This window comes from Mycteria americana, chromosome 17 (genome assembly GCF_035582795.1).
Source record: "Mycteria americana isolate JAX WOST 10 ecotype Jacksonville Zoo and Gardens chromosome 17, USCA_MyAme_1.0, whole genome shotgun sequence".
NCBI classification, from domain to species: domain Eukaryota; kingdom Metazoa; phylum Chordata; class Aves; order Ciconiiformes; family Ciconiidae; genus Mycteria; species Mycteria americana.
The window spans coordinates 11,622,199-11,627,242 of record NC_134381.1 but is presented as its reverse complement, the minus strand read 5'-3'; positions in this window follow the sequence as shown (position 1 = coordinate 11,627,242).

Here is a 5,044-nt window from a genome sequence, read left to right as displayed (position 1 = left end):
GGCGCGGCTGCCGGTAACGGCCGGTAGCGGCCGGCGGGGCCCGCGCGGGGTGTCCCGGCCCGGCCCTGGGGACGGGGCCGCCCGTGGCGGGGAAGCCAGAAACGGGGCCGGTACCGCCCGTGATCTCCCCAGCGCCGGTGCGAGCCTCAGCCTGCCCAGTCCCTCGGCCACCGTTTTGTTCCACGCGCGTTACCTCAGCCCCCCGCGCGGCCCGGCCTCCCCCGCCCTCCGGCCTGCGCCGAGGTGTGCCCGCCGCCGCGGAGCCCCCAGCTCCTGCGGCCTCTCCGCCGGAGCCGGACTCCGGGCCGGGGTGGCTGGAGGGAGAGGTTGTTCCTTCATTCCCCTTCTCACGCACGGCAGGCAGCCCCGTTGGCGCATCGCTGCGAGGCAGGGGCGACAAGGCGTGCCGTCCCTGGGCCTGGACAGGGCAACGGCCACCGGCAAATCTGGGAGAAGCTTGGTGCTCCCATACGCCTCTTCTCATCTCCCTCCAGGCCGCCCTGTGCCTCCCCTCTGCTCCCAAAGGAACAAGGCGTGCGTTGAGCCTGCCGAACAAAGCGGCCCTTCATTTCAGTACCGTGGGAGGCTCGGCGGCTGCGTTCCCCTACGGCAAGGCAGTGGTGCTGGAAGACACGATTCTCCACCCAAAAGTGGGTGACAAAGCAGGAGATGAAGGCAAAGTAAGCACTGTGAGGCCATGGCTTTCACATTGCAGGAGGCTCCTGCAGAGCCGCGTGAAGCCATGTCTGTGGTATTTGAGTTGTAGCACACACAGGGTCAATGCCTCTTTGCAGGGCTCTTGCAGGATGATAAGCAGCTTGTCTCTGAACTCCGGTGCACCCCTCTCCAGCTCTAGATGTCCACAGCCTCTCTGCCCAACTCATCCTTCTCCACGCTTCTTTCATACCTTTCACTTGAGTGTGTTAAGATATGCTGAGGTTTGTTCTCTTCTCTGGATGTTACTAGTTTTTTCCTGGCTTTATCCCTGTCCCATGAAATACATCCAAGTCAGATGGGTTGTTTTTTCTGTTTAGCTGAGTTTTTGTTCGTGGTGTGGAAAACTTTGCACTAACTGGCAAGTATTTTCCTATTGCTTGATATATTACTCTTAAGTTCTTCTAAATGGGTTTGCTTCTGCCACATCTTCCCACCTCTTCAATTCCAGATACTGTTTTAATGAGTTAATTTGTTGTATGAGTTTTCTTGTTCATTTTTATATACTTTCATCCAAGTATTGGTATGTCCATACAAAAGCACACATACAAGAAACTTGTAGTACGGTCTCCTTATGGAGTAGACAGTCGTTCATCAAACATCATTCTACGATACAGTGGTTTAATGTCATAATAAACCAGTCATGTGGGCTGGGAGGCTTTAGCATATGTGCATAGGCTACGATCCCTGCTGTCCGCACGCTTGGGAGGGAGGGCCAGCAGCACTGCTGGGGCCAGCTCTGGCGATTGCCTTGGAGGCCAGCGACCACTTCCTTCCTGTCACCTATTTATAGAAACCCACTCCCTCCCACCAGTTGTCTAAGATACGGTGTATATGGGTGCACAGATATGTATGTGTATATAGAGAGATGTCTTTCTGGCCCTGAGACATGTGGAGACAGTATTTGATACTTGCTAGCTACAATGTACCCCAGAATAATCTTCTTTGTGAGAGCGAGTGCCCCTGGGCATAGTGGGTATATGAATCTGGTGGACAAATTGTGATGCCGTGGGTAACAGAAGTTATAATTATTGATTAGATAACCCATTTAAGCTCCTAAGAAATTTAACATCAGGTTTAATTGCCAAAGTCTATCAGCAGCAGATGAGTTATAACAGCACACACACGAAGACATGGGCTTTATGGCTCATGGCCTTGGTATCTATCATACAGAGCAGATTCATGCCTCCCATGGTTGTATTGAAGCTCTAGAAAGGAACACGATCCTTCAAATCAATTTACTATCAACCATCTTTTGTGGAACATTGTGTGTGGTAACACATCTGAGAGCTAGTAATATATTTTCAACATTGCTCAGAAACAACTGAAATTTCTAACTTCTTGCATTTTTTATGTAGTTTTTCCTAGATGCTACAAGTGAGCAGTGGCAAATCTGAGACAGGCAGGCAGGCCACAGACGGCTGTTGTTTTTCTTTCTCTTTCTACATCATGTAATCAGAGAACTGTCTTGTGTTCTTGAGAGAAGCATTGTACCGAGACAGTGCCACCCTGGTATGGGTTTTTACAAAAACAGTTTCTATGCCATCAACAATGCCTTCAGTTGCTGCTGGAATTGCATGGAAGTGTAACAATGACATGGTTAATGATAAAAGCCCATGGTCAATACTTCTCCTTTGTCATTGCTGTAACTGAAGAAGATTGCTGTTATCCTTTTGTTTTATGAGAACATTATTACCCAGAATATTTTAGAAGGGCTAAAAACGACCTGCCATTTTGATTCTACCATCTGGTAGAACTGTGCATAACCAGGGCAATAGTAAGCCTTTCATTAAATGAGGAACATACGTTACAAAGAGGTACTAACACTGTTGCACAGTCACACGGATTCTGTTTTCATAACTTAAATTATCTACTTGATGTTCTGCATCATGTTCATGTCAAGCAAAGGTACTATTTAGAGCTACAAAGGGACTGGCTCTTCATTAGAGCTAATAACAATGGGAAATTCTGCTCTTTCAAAATGTGTTTTCATTCCGAATGTAAATGTTTAATTCTGTTCTTAATTAAAAATAGAGACATATTATAATGCATAATATGAATTGCATTTATAACATAATTGTTACGCAGCTAAATGAAAAATTCTTAACTCCCAAATGTAATTAATGTAAAATGATTCAAACTTTTAAAAACACTGTGTTCAATTTATTTATTTATTTATTTTTTAAAAAAGTGTTGTTAAAATTACAATGTTTCCATGGAAATTTTAGGTCCCAGTTGCCACAGCAAACCTATTCAACTGGAAATGCAGCTACAGCTGTGTTGTTGACTATATAAAAAAGTGAGCTTGGCGTGCCGAAACAGTTGAGATATAGTTGCTTTTCAGGAAGAAACCTCTCCCACTACAGAGAGAACGGGACGTGGAATCACATCCATATCTAAAGCAGAATCAAGATAGTCTGTTGATGTGAGGAAGAGCCTCAGGATTCACTGTGAACGAGAAGGGCGGAAACTTTTTGAGGCAAACTGTTGTGCTGCGCCAGCCTTACGTTCTGCACTACATAATTGTCCTTCAACAAGAAAACACCGTGAAATTGTACACAAATAGCTAAAGGTACTTGTTGTTAGCTTCAGTCATTGCTTTCTGTTCATGAGAAGCTCTGCATGGATCTCATCTTGATTTGTGCAAGACGATTGATGCACACATTCTTTCACCACTTTTAAGTTTTGGTCTATGGGTATGTTGTCATATCAACCAGCAAAACCACACAACTTGCGTGTCTTTGAAAGGCTGATGCTGGTATTTTGCAGATAGTTCTATTGCTGTAACAATTTTTTTTTTGGTGCTAAGACATAAGCTACTTCCTAAATGACACATACAAGCTTGTATGCAGCATTGAGGATTAAGCTGAAGGAGAAGTGAACCAGACATCAGAGTGTAAATGTGATCTCCAAAATAAGTCAAATAAAGCCAATGCAGCTCAGCTTTATCTTTAGTCTGGATAAAAGGAGTCATGCTGAGCACTGACCCTGTCAGCTGGAGTCACTGCTCTATGTACTTGAAAGCCATGCTTGAAAGGTAGTGTTGAAAGGCAGGCAGGCAAAGGGGTATACTTCCATTTTTTACTGCCATTCTCTGCCTTCAATGACATACAACATTAACAGAATCCAGCCGATCTGCATCTACTGATACCAGAATTACTGTTGGCCCAAATTTTCTTCTATTATTAATAAGTTTAATTTGAAGCTTTGAGACTGTAGAAGTGCCAATGGAAACATGATTTTGGGCTACCTATTTTACAAGAGATGAAGGAACTAAAAAAAGATAAAGAAGGAACTAAAAAAAATATTGACCACAGAGACATTTCTACAGACACCACAAAACTGAAATGGTAAGCTAGGAAAGAAGAACCTAGCAACTCAAAATACAAGTAAAGACCAATTAGTCATTTCAGACCAATCCAGTGTTATGTGATCAGCTCTCACAGAATTATATTTCGAAATAGTTCCTGAAAAATCCCATGCTTCTTCTTTCTGTATTTGCCTACATAAACTTGAACAAAGCCACAAAACAAAGTTGGGGTTCAGAGGAAGAAAGACAGACAAACCAAGGCTGAACAAACATGCTGTACTTTAGCTACCTTTTTATTGCCTGTGTTTGTGATGTGACGGTTTAAATGCTGACAATCTGGTCATTGTTGCTGCTGGGTAACAGATTTTCCTAACTGTTGCTAATTACGGCTTCCATGTCGCCCTGTAAGTGCCAGCAGTGGTTGTTTTCTGTAGCTGCACTTCATGGATCATTTCTATTAAAATAAGGCTTCTACTGCACTGTATGAAGTAATATTTCCTGTACGATAAGCAAGCTTGTGTCAGTGATAGCAGTATTGAGTACTTGTGCTATGGCTTCACAGCAGCTGTTGTGACTGCAAATAAGGAACTAGTGACCAATTGTTTGACATTTGCTTTTATTCTAACTTGCGGAGCTTGTCTGCCATGCACAACGTTCCCTAGTTTTTCCATGCATACAGAACAGTGGGAGGCTGACTCCTCTGTGCTTTCAAATGTATTTTCCTACACGGTTTTCTGCATTTCTGTGTTGTTGTCACCTCTTAATATTTTCAGATGCTGATGAGTGTGTGAAAATTTCTGGGTTGCAACGGAAAGACAAATGCTCACTAGTTTAATGGAGCCTCGCTGTTACGTCTGTGCACGTGCACTTTGAGCCGTGAAGGAATTGTAGGTCTATAGATCCGCAAAGTAACTGAGTAAATTAACCACCTCACAGGGGCATTAAAAGGTCTTCATCGTGAAGTTTCTCAAGCTTCTTGTGTGAACAGTGTTATACATATTTGTGATGCTGTTCTTTGGG